This window comes from Lissotriton vulgaris, chromosome 2_1, assembly GCF_964263255.1.
Source record: "Lissotriton vulgaris chromosome 2_1, aLisVul1.2, whole genome shotgun sequence".
Classification (NCBI taxonomy): Eukaryota; Metazoa; Chordata; class Amphibia; order Caudata; family Salamandridae; genus Lissotriton; species Lissotriton vulgaris.
This window is the reverse complement of record NC_141687.1, coordinates 974,039,793-974,056,553: the sequence shown is the minus strand read 5'-3', so window position 1 is coordinate 974,056,553 and position 16,761 is coordinate 974,039,793.

Below are 16,761 nucleotides of genomic sequence, written 5' to 3'. Positions count from 1 at the left end.
ACATTTAAATTTTGGAGCTCGGCCGCTTCCCCACCTGCATGCCACTAGGCATTTGGCTAATAGGAGACTAAACAACAGGAATTTCCTATGTACAGTCTCTACTGGTTGTATCAGACCTAATAGCACCTTCAGAGGACAGGGGGGAATTGCAACGCCCAGCATGGAAGAGAGCCCTTCGAACACCTGAATCCAGTATGAGGCAACTTGGGGGCAGCACCAAGCCAGATGCATGAAATCAGCTCCAGCCGCACCACAACGGAGGCAACAATCAGATTCACGCAGGTGGAATTTATGTAACCGAACGGGTGTGTGGTATAGTCTGTGTAAGAATTTATAATGTAGGAGCCTTAACCTGTTGTTACCAGTGATCGCTTTTGTCTGCATGCATCTAAGCTCCCATTGTTCATCTGTCAATGTCTCAGTGAGGTACACGTCGGGCCCGCAGTGTGGTGGGTCGTGGCACGTCCTGCACATGTTTGTAAAGCTGTGAAACTACATGGCGTGGTGCATCTGTGTGTAATAAGGCATGTAGTGGCGCAAAGGTTTCAGGCTCAGTGGGAAAGGAGGGAGTAATATTTTGGACGTTCTGTTGCAGTCGGGCAAATAAAAAGTTGTCCATAGCAGAGGGCGACCTCTCTTTAAAAAACTGCTCACTGGTCCGAAATGTCCCATTTACGTATAGATCGCCCCAAAAGGCATACCCCAGTTCTCTGAACAGTTTGCGACCTATGGCTTCACAGGAGATCTGAAGTCTAGGATCGTTTTCCAGTGGCAGTTTGGGTGAATATAAAAAGGCACAGTCTAGGGTATGCGTTATTCGGCTCCAGGCAGTCACAGTGCAGTCCACCGTAGAGGGGTCGCGTTCCCTGGGCCCCACCTTAGTGTGGATACCCAGTTCTGACTATTGGAGCCATGTGGCCATCCTCCACTGCAAGGTGTGCCATGTATGGTGGGGGATGATACTAATATACAGCAAAGTGAGCTTGGGCGCAGTCATAGTACCTTTCGAAGTTGGGAACCTCGAACCCACCCAGGTGAATGGGGAGCATAAGCGTGTCAAGGCTGAGGCATGCCTGTTTCCCGCCTCATATTAGTCTTGTAAGTTGGGAATTCAGGGTGCTGAAGAAAAACATCCCTGGGTTGTATGGAATGTTGAGAAAGAGATATAGGAGTTTCGGCAGTAATACCATTTTGGTAAGGGCTATCCTCCCAGCCATTGACAGTGGAAGGTGTATCCATTTAGTGACACTGTCTGTGATTTTATCGATTACAGTGCCATAATTGGTACGCATCATGTCCTCCTTCTGTCTAGAGATATAGACACCCAGGTACTTCAGTTCGACTTGTTCCTAAACCAGACGAAAGTCCAATTGGTGCGGGTGGGTGCTATCAGTTAATGGGAAAATGGCAGATTTGGCCCAGTTGATTTGCACTCCGGCAATGCCACCGAATTTGGTAATCTCCCTTAACGCCGGGTTCAAATTATCTTGGGGCTTCTTAATGTAAAGTGTCATGTCGTCTGCGTAAAGCGATATGAGCAATTGTTGGACAGGGTAGACGAGGGAGTGGTGGTTGTGCTTCTGACGGAGCTTCGCAGCTGGAGGCTCGATCGCGATGGCGAAAAGAATAGGGGAAAGGGGGCAGCCCTGTCGAGTGCCTCTCTGAACAGTGAAAGGGGTAGACCTCGCCCCATTGAGCAATACTGTAGTGGTTGGCTGATGATATAATAGTCTAACCCTGTCTAGCAAACTGAACGGCATCCCCATGTGCCGAAGTGTGCCCAGTAGGTAGTCCCACTCTACCAAATCGAAAGCTTTAGTGGCGTCTAAGAATACAGCTACAGCCTCGCATTTCGGGTCGATGTCTTGAAGTACCGCGTGTAGGGTGCGAAGATTGTGGGATGTTGCCCGGTTCGGGACAAAGCCGGCTTGGTCTGGCAAAACCAGGTGTTCTATAAGGAGGTTGAGGCGTGTGGCTAACACTTTAGCTAGGATTTTAGTATCGCACTTTAAAAGCGAAAAGGGACTATAGGAGTCGAATAGAGTGGGGGGCTTGCCTGGCTTGAGCAGGGAAGTTATGAGTGCTTCATGCATGGTACGAGGGAGACTGCCTTCCTCCAGTGATGCATAAAATACTTGTTTCAAAATGGGGGCCAAGATGGGAGCGAAGAGTTTGTAAAAGTCTATGGGTAGGCCGCCAGATCCAGGAGCCTTGCCAGATCGCATAATCATAATAGCCTCGATTATTTCATCAACTTCCAGCTCTGAGTGGAGACATTTTTGCTGGGTGTCCCCCAGCCAAGCCAATGCGACATCCTCAAAATATGCTGGGACGTCAAGAGGTTCTATCCTGTGTGAGGAATAAAGAGCACAGTAGTGTTCCTGAAATATGCAAAGCTGATCAGGTTGGTTTCTATGCAGATTACCTTCAGTGTCTTCTATTTCAGTGACATAATTGTGAAATCTGGGTGGCTTAATCGAATTCGCCAACGCCTGTCTCCCTCCCCATAAATGCGAGCCATATGCGGTCGTCCAAGGAATTTGCATTACCTATCGGCTACTTGGGAGTATTCCGGCATTCGGGCTTGTACTGTAAAATCGTTGGGGCTTTGGTTAATGGCACGTTCGAGCTCAGGTAGGTCTGTTTCTAAAGTATGCATGTCTGCATGCAAGGTTTTAAGGATGCCTCCGCCTTTGGCTATACACCACCCTCTAACTGTAACTTTGAAGGCCTCCCAGACTGTGGTGACACTATCTACCGAGGACATGTTACGCTCAAAAAAGTCTTGGATGTCCTGTTCTAATGCAGTGTGAAACACCGCATCTTTGAGGTGCGTCGGGTTAAGCTGCCAACTTAAATAAGTGGAGCATGCCAGAGGGATCTGAAGTTCCAGGAGGACCGGAGAATGGTTTGAAAAAGTACTAGCTAAATGTTGTGCTTGCCGGAGCCAGTGTGCCAGGCCTGTTGATATAAAAATGTAGTCTAGTTGTGCCCATGTAGAGTGTACAGAAGAGTAGTGTGTGCCCTCTTTGAGTCTGGGATGTGCATATCTCCAGGCGTCAATCAAGCAGTTAGAATCCACTATGTCAAGCAGCGTCCTTTGCGTGATGGTGTAGTGGGAGGGAAGCGTTTTCGATCTATCCATCTGGGGATGCAATGCAGTGTTGAAATCTCCACCCCAGATAATGTGTGTGATGCCCAACGTATGGATCTTCCCCCACAGTACGAGCAAGGCATTGGGGTTGTCAACATTGGGACCATAATAATTAGCAAAGAGGATGTCATGTGCGTGTAGTGGCCCCCATACCAAACAGAATCTGCCTTCGGTATCACTGTCCACCCCAATGGGCGTGAACGCCACCCCGCATTTGATAAGGACGGTAACCCCTCTGGAGTAGCTGGAGTAGGAGGAGAAGGTGCGGCTCATAGCCCACCTGGATGCAAACTGAGTGGACCCACCTGGGGCCAAATGTGTCTCCTGGAGGAGGGCGATGCTTATGCAATGTCTGTCGAGGTATCCCAACACCTGCCTGCGCTTTCTGGGGTCGTTTAGGCCTGGAATGTTCCAGGTGGTCAGTTTAATGTGCTGCAGTGCCCTATCCTCGCCTAGGGAACCCATACCTATACATGTCCATGGTTATTTGACGCAGATGTGTTGGTTGTGAAAAGACACAAAGCAGTTGGTCCTGTGAGTTCGACTCAGAGAGCTGCACAGCTTCAGGTAATGCTATGGTATGCAGTATGATACGTTGTCCATTAAGCCCTCCCCCCACCCACTCCGGCATCCCCAACTTGCCGGGAAATACAGTCCCTCCCACAAAACAAAAACTCATCCAAGGAACAATGTTCTCTCTACCAAGGCAACAGTGGAGGAAGTGCAGGGGTTCGCCCTGTAGCAAGAGGAAAGGACGCTAGGGGCCCTCGACCTGCCCATACATCTCCCTACTTTCACCCACCGGTGGCTCAGCCAGCAGCTAAGCACCCGAGTGTGGGACGGAGATGAAAGTCTGAGCAAAGCGATGAGTGCAATAATCAAACAGTATGATAGTCTTATACATCACCAAGCAGTTCAAAGTGTTGTTGCATATCAAAAAAGGCAGTGTTCTTCACTGGAATTCGTCATGACCCTTGGAGTCATTCCTGCTGGAAAAGTGGAGAGGGCGATCTGGAGTGGCTGCTGGATTCCGCCATCCCAGAGGTCGCCTATCTTTGTCGTTTGAGGTATTCCTCAGCCAGCTGCGGGTACGCAAAGATGTGTTGCTTTCCACGGTGTGTGATTTTTAGTTTGGCCGGGTAGAGCATGGCATAGGGAATTTCCAGAGATTACAGTTTTTTCTTTATCCCGGTGAATTTGCAGCAAGCTTCCTGCACCGCAGTTGTGAAGTCCGGGTAAAAGGACAACGAGGTATTCTTGCATGGGACATGTGGATTCTCTCGTGCCTGCCGCAGTAGTGTGTCTCTGTCCCGGTAATTGAGAAACCGGGCGATGAAAGGCCGTGGCGAGGCACTTGGGGGAGGATGGGCCGCAAGTGAACGGTGCGCTCATTCTATCGTGAGATGCGCGGAGGAGTCCCTGCCAAATAAGTCGGCTAGCAGATTTTCAATGAAGTCCTCCATGCGCCCAGTATTGGTTGTCTCGGCAAGGCCTAAAATTTGCACGTTGTTTCTTTGTGACCTGGTTTCAAGGTCCTCGTTTTTATTCGCTATGAGTTTGAGTAACTTGTCCATCTGAGTGACCTGGCGGCCATTGGATGTGGTGGTGTCCTCAAGATCGGAGATTCTACTCTCCGCCTCTTTCAAGCGGGTGTCATGTTGGCCCAACTTCGCCACGACAGTGTCCATTCAGGTGTTTAATGCATCGATTTTGGAGTCTATCGAGGTGAGGCTTTGGTTCATACTGAGGAGGAGTTACTTCCAGTCTTGATCTGGTGGGGCTGTGGCCCCAGATGCAGTATGTTCTGTAGGTTGTGATTCTAGAGTTTTCCGGGCTTCATATGGCAGCTTGGACTGTCGAGCATCGTTCCGCCCCATTGTACAGTAATAGACTCGAGGAAACAATGTTAACCTCGTGGAGTCAGTGAAACAGCGAGGGGGAAGAGTCTGAGATGGTAGGATGTGCTATGGAGGGGGGGGCAGTTAGGAGATACAGACGAGAGGTGATAGGACCTTAGGGCTCTCTTGGCTAGCCCCAAGTTGCAGACATCAAAGGTGGCAGGTAGCGGCCCGAGAGGAGTGGTAGCAGGAGGCGAGGTAGATCCAGGAAGGGCCCTTCATGACTTGAGGCAAGTGAGGAGGGGGTGCGCAGTTAGCGGTCCTTGCTAGGTGTGTAAGGGCTCCAGCACTATGCGGTGTCCAGACGCCGACCAGCCTGGGCAGGACTAGAGCGTGGCAGACCGCCGCAATGGCACCTCAGCGGAGAAGGAAGGTTATCCAAAATGGTGGTCGATTCAAAATGGCGGCCTCAAAGTGCGCCCACGTCTCTACAGTGATGAAACCGCTGCAGGCCAAGGCGGTGTGTCCCCCAACTCAGCTTTCACCCCTCAGCGTGGGGGGACTGGGTCACATAGACAGTTCCAACTCGTTCAACCGCCCATCCCTCAGGCAGCAGTAGATACTGAAACGGGGCTGGAGCAAAGCAGCGTGTCAGAGCTGAGCCGAGGGAAAGCTGGCCTTGGGACAGTGAGGTGGTTGGTAAGTCGAGCGCATCAGATCAGTGACGAGGCATGGTTGACCAATGACCCACACGGAGGGGGGTCGGTGATGCAGTATCTTATATCCTGAAAAGCGCGCCATCCCAGATTGTCGAGATGGGTGTGTTTCAAAAATGAAGGGGGACTAAGGCCCTGCGGCGGTGCTTCTATCCCCACGGCTCGTAATGCCTCAATCTCTCTTAAATGTCCAGCGGGCGATGGGCTCGTTCGCACCACTCAAATGGGCAGGGAGCGCCGTCTGGCAGGCGCCACGGGGAGAAGGCCTGAATCCCTGACCTGGAGTAGCGCCTCAAGCAGGTCGAGGGTCCGGGCTCGGCAGGGGCGCGCCTCCGCGGGTGAGTAGCGCAGTGGGAGCGAGGAAGACACGAGCAGTTCCCTCACCTCAGCTCCGGATGGGACACTGATGTCCCTTGGCGGTAGGATGGGCGTTAGTTGACTTCTGACATACGCCTCTCTTCAGGGCAGCTTCACAGTCTCGTTTAGGCCCAGCGGCAGCGGCGTGGAGTGACGGCCGACGCCAGGCAGCAAGCTCCAGGATCAGGCGGCAGGGTCCGCAGCCGGGCAGGGATGGCTATATCTCGGCTCCCTCCGCGAGTGCGCCAACAGTAGACCCAGCGTGGGAATCCTTACACCTTCACTGTGTCAGCAGTGATGCTTGCAGGCTTTAAAGTGCACATCAGGATGGGCTACAGGATCATGAAAGGCTCAGAGGGCTGGAGCCTCACAGAAGCGCGGCCATCTTGGTCAAGCGCCACCTAGCGCCCCCATGGCTTGAACATTTGTATCAAAAAAGTCTGACAATTGTGAACAAAACCTTGGAGAAGGAGTTAAAGGCTAAAGCAGTGGTTCAGGATGTGTGAACTTTTTTAAAATTTTGAAAATCTTTCCTGACTTGTCAATCTGACAGGAAAAAAATCTGACTGGGCCTTCTTGATTGTGTGATGGTAAATGTTCACGGCCTGCCTATAGAGTACTGTATCATTAGAAAGGTAGTGACTCCTTCAAACTCTTTCTGCTTGCTTGCTTTTAGTGTTTTTAGTGCCCCTTTCTTTGCTCTATGGGCTTTACATTTATACAGCCCTATCTCAAAATTAAATACATAGAACAGTTTAGCATACCAAGCTTCATATGAAGGGGGATCCACATCCTTCCATGTTGTTGCAATCAATATACGGAGTATTGCAGTTACTATAAAACAAAAACAAACATGAGTTGGTTCCAGCTGTAAACTAATATCAAAGTTGGAAATAATGGGACTGGCCGTGAAATAGTTTTAAGCAAAAAAAGATTCGACTCCCTGTTTTAATTAGTTAAGTTTAGTTTGCGCACCATGGGCAGTGGTCATTTATCCGTTTTCCCCAGGCAAATAGTTTTGCCAGTGTATAATAAAAACTGAAAACTGTTTTAAAATGTTGTGCTTTTAAATTAGCTGAAAAAACACACAGTTTTAGACAACCAAAGTGATCCACTTAGGTCCACATCCGAGTTCCCCAGTTTGTCTGCCCATACGGTTTCGACTCTAGGTATGTTATCAACGTTGGCCACAAGCATGATAGAATATATATCCCTAATAGACTGTTTAAAAACCAGATGCTCTAACAGCTGTATTCTGCCCTTGTTTATAACCTGTGGCACTAAGGGTCTGATTGTCTCCCTTTTTTGGACATATTTAAAAAAGAGAACTAGATTCCACCCCGTATCTCTCCTGAAGCTCTGTAAATGAGATAACCCTTTTCATATCGAGCATGTCACCTATACTATTAATTACTGCCTGTTCCCATCTTTTTCCCATTGCATCATATAATGGAGCTGGGAAACTTGATGACTGCCACAAAGTGAAGTATCTTTGTAACTATGGAATTTCTAAGTGTTTGAACACTCTGTGCCAAACGTTCAAGGCCACTTTAAGAGGCTTAAACCGAGTTTTTTTAAAGTAACTCCCCTCCAGCTGTCTCAAAAGGATCCCGGGTGCTGCACCACCAATGGCCAATTCGAAGATAGATGAAGGGCTTTCCTCCTGTCCTCGCAGGGTTGGTTGCACTTAAACAATATGCCCATTTGCTGCAGCATTATGGCCCAATAATAGTATAGAAGGTTAGGGACTGCCAGCCCACCTATCTTGCGGTAATGTCACATATGTCATGGATCTCCTGATCTTTCTATAATTCCATATAAATTGTGAAAACATCCTATTTATATTCTTTAAAAAAGTATTTGCTGGTTCCAGTGGGATACATCGGAGTAAGTAAAAAACCTTGGGGAACATCGTAATTTTTATCACTTGGCTTCTTCCTATAATAGATAGGTGTAAGTGATCTATTCTCCTTAAATCTCTACCTATCTTCTCTATAGGAGGTGCCACATTAATATCCCAGATGGAGTCGACCTTAGCTGAAATAGCTATCCCAAGGTAGGTAGCGCTCTCAGTTTTGCGTGGATCCTGGCAGGCCATATTTGTAGTACACACTATCCTGGTCTTGTCTGTATTGAAGCCATACCCAGACTCCCTGCCAAATTCTAAGGCCAGCACCTCAATCCTTGCGCCTTTTGGGTCAAGGGCTATATCGTCAGCATGAGCTAACACCTTGGTTTTAAACCGCCTGACCACAAAAGGTCTGATATCTTGAGCTTGTATGATTGCATTTATAAGGGGGTCAATATATAACGCGAAGAGGATAGGAGAGTAAGGGCAGCCCTGTCTTGTTCCACGGGCTATCAGAATCTTTTCTGTTTCCCTACCAATCAATTGAATCCTTGCAGAAGATTGTATATACATAGCTTTATAGCTGTTAATATGCATGGACCAAAACCCTTATTTCGAAGATTGTCCCAAAGATATGCCCATTCAACCTGATCAAAAGCTTTTTGTGCGTTAAGCAGTATAAGGGACATCTGCTCCCCTGAAGCTTCCGCTATATCAAACAATGATATTGCCTGGCAAATATGATCTGTGGTCCCTCTCCTTGGTATAAAGCTGTGCTGCCATGGACTTACCAAAAGGGTAATAATTCTAGCCAGTCTACACGCGATAATTTTAGAACATTGCTTTTCGTCTTCATTTATCATGGTTATCGGTCTATATGAGGACGGGTCATCTGCCATTTTCTCTTTCTTTAAAAAAGAGGACGATGTTAGTCTCTTGCCAAGACTAAGGCAGGACTGTCCAATGCTGAACCTCGATAAATAAATCCAAAAGAAGGGGGGCAAAGCTCCGTCTATGAAACCTTATAGATTTCAATAGGGATACCGTCCGGACCTGCTGCCTTTCCTAAAGCCATTCATTGAATAACATCTTTAACTTCCCCTATTTTCATGTCTTCCTTTAGTTCCTGCATGATAAAGGGGGAGTTTGCCTCAGTTTCCAGCTGTGTCGCGAACGATATGACTAGATCGATACAGCTCCCTGTTGAAATCTGCAGAGATTTCAAGAACTTATTGAGGTTACATAGCCACAATCCCGTTCTTCCCTCTGAGCCTCACAATATTATTTGCTGCTGCCCTTTGTCTAAGATGTAGTGCCAGATATCTTCTTGTGGCCTCGCCGTACTCATAGTTATCTCTGGCGTAAGTATGATACATTTCGGCACATTAACTTTAGCCTTAATCCTTAAGACTTCAAGTCCTAATTGGGTTAATCTTTCCTCTTGTTTTTGGGCGATTGCTGCTGTAAGCTCTTCCTCTTATTTGGACAGTTCTTCCATTAATTGCTGCATTTCTAACCTCTGCCGCCTCTTACGGAAACCTACAAAACTAACAATCTCTCCCCTTAATCCAGCCTTAAAAACGTCCCATACCATTTATCTCGGAGTGCTATACCGATTCAAATCAAATTACTGACGGGTCCACCCGCTGATATGTTCTATAAACTCTTTGGTAACCAACAGTTTCCTATCGATTGTCCATTTAGTGGTTAGTCGATTGACTCCCTGTATCGGTATTTACAACATTAAGAGATTGTGATCCTACAAAACTTTAGGTAATATCCTGATGTTAGTACCCTCTATAAGAAAGGCAAAAATACAAAAATAGTTCAATCTAACATATTTTTATGGCGGCCGGAAGAATAAATATAACCGCAGATGACGAGGTGGGACGTCCAAGATGCTAGTTCTAGTTCAAGCTCTTTAAGTAAGTCTGGGTCATCAAAAATAGACCCATAGATCGTACAGAGTGTTAGTCCCCTTGCTATTGAAGCCATAGCCCACCGAACCCATTTATCAGATAGTGTGCGTTTGACTTGTGGCATTCGATTGGAAACATGAATTGAGACCCCTCTAGTCATGGTGGTCTGAGATAAACAGATCACCTGCGTATATCCTTGAATCAGATTAAGCCCTCTCTTTTGCCATGGAATGTGTGTTTCGTGTTGGCAAATTATAACCGCCCCCATAGTTTGTAATATCTGATTTGTCCTATCTCTCTTTCCCCTGTGAATTAGGCCCCTAATATTTATAGAGTAAATAGACAGTCTACCCATCCCAAAGGTTCTTGGAGCACCCAACTTGATTGTTGTACCATTTACCCCTATTTCTTCCTGTTTTACTTATTAAGTTACTCTGACTTATTGCTTTCCTGAGTTTTCTTCTTCCTTCTCCCCAAACCCCCCAAGCTCCCCTCCCACACTCCCACTTGAGCATGCCCACCCCCACCGATTCCCTACCCCCACCCCAAACTGTGAAGCAACAGACCTGTCTCGGTCTGTGTTGGATGAGTGGTGGTTCTCCCTAACGGTTGCATATTCTTTCTGTATTGGTGACTTTGTTTTCTCACTTCCCTCAGTGTAAAGCCATTTAATCCTCCCTTTTTTCTTCTTCCCCAATCCACCCTTTCTCCCCCTCCCTCTCATCCCCTCTCCCTTCCTTCCCCTTAAGAGTAAACAGGCCAAAAAGCAAAACAAAAGAGAAGACAACATTCCTCTTCCCCTCTCCCCTCTCCCCTCCAATAAAATCTAGACCTTTGCACTCCCCTGTACTCCCCTTTCACTCTGGTGACCTTTGTTATGCCCAATAGGATACAAATACTTCCAAAAAGTAGAGAGAGCGAGAATGTAAGAGGATGTAAGAGAGGAGGCAAAATAATAAAATAAAAAAAGAGAGAAAAGGAAAGAGCCATCCAAACCAGTCTTGGAAGCCTATTATAGTTGAGTCCGCCAGCCTCCAAAAAAGCGGAAGAATACAAGCGTTCATTCCGAGTCAAGATCTAGCTAAAAACGTTTTGGCGCCAAGTCATCATTGAGTTGAAGTCAAAGTCAAACGTCTCGGAGTAAAACCCCTCCTACATTTAGGCACTCTTTGGCTTTGATTTCTGAAGTGAAAAATGTAGTACGTTCGTTTCAGATGACTTTCAGCCATGCTGGATTTAGGAGGAAGGGTTGAGCCCCTTTCTTCTGAAAGGGTTTGATCATTTGGCACAAGCGGCGCTCGACTGTTCAATGACAGAAATCCGGTCTTGAAAAAATTAAAATCCGTCCGCAGCACATTAGGCTTCTGGTCAAAATTTGCCTAACACCATTTCTCTCAGTAAAAAATTTCCAAAATATACCAGAAACGCGTTAGAGCTAACTGGTTGATGCATTGTAAATGGGACTCGATGTGCCCTTTGAATTTCAGGTGACCAGCCCTCCATTCCAGGAAATGCTTTTTGCAAAAGTTGTACCATGTACATTCGTGGGTCGACCCCTCTTTCCCTTCGGGGATTCCCAGAAAACATAAATTATTTCATCCTGATGATTTTCACTTTCCTCTAGTTTCCATTGGATATCTATTAGTTGATTTTCATGGCTTTCCACTTGACCCTTAGAGCCTTTGATGTCCATTTCCAAGGAGGTTGTTCTAGTCTCAAAATCCGACATCTGATCACTAGTAGTATTACAGGTTTTAGCTATTTTCCTAACGGCTCCCTGTAATTTCCACGCTGCTGCCTGTGATAGCCGACTTTCTTGTTGAGCTTCCTCTCGATGTGCCACTACGCATTGCAATATGGTTTCCAGTGAAGGGGTTATTGAGGGTTGGTAATTTCCAGTGGTTTTTTGTGGTGCTCCCAAACAGTTGACCTCCCTTAGAGTAGTCCCACTTCAATTCCCTCTGCTTTTGTTTATTTATCCTTCCCACTCTTGAGTTCTTCCTGGCTGTAGCGAATGACTCTATGCCACAGGAATCGGGTATCAAGGACTGCAACCTTGGTATTAAAAAAGATGGTTACCTGCAATGTGAGTAGGCTGCATCATGGCCTGCATCATATGCCAAGAAGCCATAGAGTCCACAAGAAATTACCAATGCAGGTCGGAAGGTTTGTGTTCATGGATATCAAGGTCTCCAAGCACCATAACATTTGAATATTTTAATGAGTACTTCGAAAAAAAAACTGGTACACAGAAGATATAAACCCCTGCATGACCAGGGGGAGGATAAATCAGCACACCAGCCAGAAATTTATTTGCATACACCCATGGACTCAGCCCGTAAAAGCTCCTTGGTGTCAAAATTAACGCAACTGAGCATCTGCTTAAATATAATTGTGATACCGCCCTCCTTCTTCCCTGCATCTGCTGCTAAGCGCTCTGATACATCCATGTTTCAGTTAGAAAGAATACATCACCCTTATCTTCACATAGAATATCATAAAGATGTAAAGCATTTGTGGATAGAGCGAATATTGCATAGTAAGGCACGCGTGGCAAGAGGACCCCCGCCTGAGAGACATAAACTGCGAGCCAGTATAGGAAATAATACCAAAACAGGCAGCATGGCTGGTGCTATGGACGGGCAGAACACGGACAGGTGCAGACGGGCTTGCCTTAGGCATGCCACCAGTTCTTCTGTACACCAGTTCACTTTAAATGGAGTGCCAACATTTAAGCTTGCAAGGCACTAGACTGCTTACGGCCAAAAATGGCAGCTGGCGCGGTATACGATAGAAAAACAGCATCCCCACCATGCACCTCACTAAAAGTACAAAAGGGTTTCTTCCCAAGTCAAATGGGAACCTCAAAACAACAAATTCCCAGGATTCTGGACAGCAGATTTCTGAGTGCTAATGGGAAGACCATCCTAGTGTAACACTTAAACAATAAAAACGTGTGATTCAGCTAAAACATACACCTCAACACATTAAAAATCAAAAAGACCCCAGCAGCGAAGATAGAGACAAAGCATCAAAAAAATAAAAGGAAATCAGTACTTACAATATAGCTGAGTGACCAGATAGGTGTACGAGCAAGTGAGTAAGATTGCAGACTTCCTCTAATAACAATTGGTCAACTAAAACAGTCAATTCATGAGGCATGTTCAAACTTTTTATTTTGAAAGGTATATTCTCTCGTTTTTCCTACCCTCCTTCCCCAGATGTCACAAAGTCATAACTGCATCTTTGGGACATGTACTGTTTCTGTTCTAGAAGAACTATTTAAAACCTTATCCCGAAAAATGTTTAAAGACTCCTGCTGTTACAATAGCAGCAGGAAGATCTAGTAGTTTTAGGTGGACCTTTATTATTGCATTGACGTCATACATATTAAGGCGCAGTACACTCATAATGAGTAACCTTTGTCATATAATCATATTGTAGATATTATCCACCTTCCTTTATTATCTGTACATATCGAGTAATAGTAGCCTGGATATAATTTCTTACTAAAATAGTGACTTCCATAATACAATCATATTGGTCTGTGCAAGCCACTTGCTAAACCCATTTTTGAGGCCTGGGAAGTTCTAAACATTCTTTACATGTTAAGTGCGCTTCCTGCAAGATGATAGTCTATGCTTGGGAGTCTTGTTTGTGGAGAAATCTTTGTTGCATGATTAAAAAAACCTTGGCAAGTTACAGAATTTTAAGAACGATATATCAATAAATACATATAAAAATAAGTATAGGATCATATGCGTTATGAAGATTATAAAAATGTGTAAAAACATACTTATAAAAAGGAGAGCTAAAGATCATGTCCATTATACAGTAAGGTGGCAGTTGTAACTAGGCTAGTAATTGTGCTGGTGAGAAATCGCGTACTTGGGACTCCTCACCAAGTTTTTTTTCTGCTTTTTCCAAAAACCTTACTAGGGCACAGTTTAATTTAGTGTTCCGAGGGTCAAAGCAAGCCAAGACTGCTGCTCTACACAATCTAATCATGTTTGTGTTCCAGAGTTTCCTCAGGAGGGACCGTCTTTCATTCAGCAGGTTTGGGCAAAGACAAAGGATGTGTACTATGTCTTCTTTTTGGTTCCCGCAGAGTCTGCATTGTTCCTGTCCGTTGGCTCTTTTCCATTTTGGCAAATGGACCAACAGGTTGATTACTCCCTTTCTCAACTTTAGGAAAGTTAATTTTGTTCGAGCAGTGAATGGTTGAGTTAGGTACTCCTGTGGGGTCAACTGGACATAGGATTGCAAGGACATCCAACCGTGACTTCTTTTTGCCAGCCGAGCCTTGTCTTCCACGGAAGAGAGCTTTTTTGTGCTTATTTTCGCTAGTCGTTTGAATTCATTATGGCTTACTTGCATGCCTCAAAGGTCTTTCAGGCCTAGTGTTCTTAATCCTCTTTCCCAATATGCATGCCCTGCTCGCCATAGATTCATTTGAAGGCAAGGCCATAGATGTTGCGCTAGGCTGCCTTCCTTCGATGACCTCAATTTATGACAGCACATTAGAAAACTCAAGGCTCTGGCAAGTGATCGGTGGCAGATTCCCAGTTCCAACCTAATTTGGGCCAGTGATGTTTGACTTGGTAGCTTGAACACTATTCTATAAATTTTTGTAATAATTTTGTCCAGTTGGCCGCTATCCAAGCTTTTTAGAACCTCGCTTCCGTAGGTTAATGTGGGAATAATTTTTGCTTGCGCTACCTGGATTGTTGGAGCGAACGTTGGGCCTTGTAGTTTCTTATGTATAGAAGTGATTGCGAAAGCAAGTGCAGAACCTTTCTTTTTTTGTTCTTCTAAATGTGTTTTGTATCTACCGTTGTTGTTAAAAGAGACTCCAAGGTACTTGTGGCATTTGGATTCAGCAATCCTTTCTTGATTCAAGACCCAAACCAGCTTCTTGGCCTTTCCTGAACGAACCGCCAAAATTTTGGTCTTCTTGCTGTTTATCTGGAGCTCATTCTTATTTGAATAGTTAGAGATGGCGTCCATGAGTCTTTGCAAGCCAATCTTTGATTTGCTAAGAAGTACAACATCATCAGCGTATAAAAGATTTGACAACAAGAAACCAGCTACTTTGGGAGAATGAGAATTTACCTTATTTAAGGCTTCTGGAAGGTCAGATAGGAACAAGTTAAAATGTTTGGGGGCAAGGACACATCCTTGTTTGAGCCCTTTTGTCATCGGAATTGGACGTGATAGTCTGGACCCGTCCCCAATCTTTACCCTGACCCATGTGTCCTGATGGAGAAGCTGTATAGCTCTTAAGAGATCATTTGGGATGTTTAAACTGTACAGCTTCTGCCAGAGCTTAGCTCTATTCACCTTGTCGAAGGCAGCTTTATAATCAATAAATCCCATATAAAGTGGGCAAGTGCTTACCTCGGCCTGGTCGATCAGACAAGAGAGGGTCATAAGATTGACCGAGGTGCTGGTGTTACTAGTGAAACCAGTTTGGTTCGGAGGAATTACAGAATGATCCTCAGCCCATGCCCTAAGTGAGTTAAGAAGCAAACCAGCAAAATACTTTGCTTCATTGTCAATGAGGGCTATGAGGCGATAGTTCCCGGGAGATTTTTTATCCCCGCCTTTGAAGATTGGTGCCAAAATGGATCCCTGCCAGGAGGGTGGTATGATGGTATTTTTCAGGATACAGTTGAAGAGGGTGGTTAGCTTCAAGGCCCAGAAGGTTGTGTCCTCCTTAAACAGAGCCTGAGGAATTCCACTAGGGCCTGGGGCACCGTCCTTCCAACCCTTTTTGATCAGTTTTTCAATTTGGGCCACCTCGATTGTTGTTGATTCGTTGTTGCTTTGTGACGTGGGGCACTCATTTGGTTGGGCAGTTTTCTTGCGAACGTTGAAAGATTCCTTCGTTGAAGGGGACTTGATGTTACAATCAGTTGGCTTAGCGGCCGCTTTATGAGCGAGAATGTCTTTGACATTAAGATTCTGATGAAGGGTTTCTACTTTTTGGTCATTAAAGTGAAGATACAGAGAGGCGACTCACTCAGTCTCCAGTATGCATGAGGACGCGGCTTTCGGGCCTCGCCCAGAAATGCTATTGATGGTTCGCCAGAACCTAGCGGAATTGTTTGTTTTAATGTCATTTTGCAGCCTAGCCCCGAAGGAGTTCCAGAGACATCTGCGTTGTTCTCTTTTAGCCTTCTTTAGGTAGCTGCGAGCCTCTCTCAAATTTGTTATTAACTGAGGATCCGTTGGATTTGTTTTTAAAGCCCGCCATGTCCGATTCATGTTTCTTGTAGCAGATTGTATTGCGGGGTTGCGACTGGGCGTCTGGCTTTGCCCGTACAAGTTCGCCTGCCTTATTGGTTTTGCATGTTTGTCGATCAGTTCGATTGCGAATGTTGACCAGTTAGCAATTTCATCGTTTGTGGGCCTCCTGGTGCTCTCCATAATAAGTTTGGCATCTGCTGCTATTTGTTGAAAGTTGCTGAAGGAGCACTTGATACGCTTTAAATTTATCGTGTAGCAGTCAGATGGCAGTGACCTATCTTCTTCATGTTGAATTAATCTGGTCATAAGCGATATTTCTTGTGGGCGGTGGTCACTTTCAGTTCTGCTTCCAAGGCTAAAACCTATTATTTGGCGGAGAAGTGGGAGACTGACAAAGGTATAGTCAATTAGCGAAGCACCGTTTTTACTCAGATAGGAGAAGCAAGGTGGCTTGTCTGGAGGAAAGTGCCCGTTTAAGGCTCTGAGGCCAAGATTTTCCAGGTTGCCTTGTAAGGAGCGTCCTTTGGAGTCGGTCTTGTGCCAACCTGGGGGGTCCTGCAGGGGTATGACCCAAATGCTATCATGATACTAGGAGACCTGAATATTCATTTCGACGACCCTTTAGATTCTGGGGCAGCCGACCTGATCACCGATCTGGCGGCTCTCGACATCCGCCTCC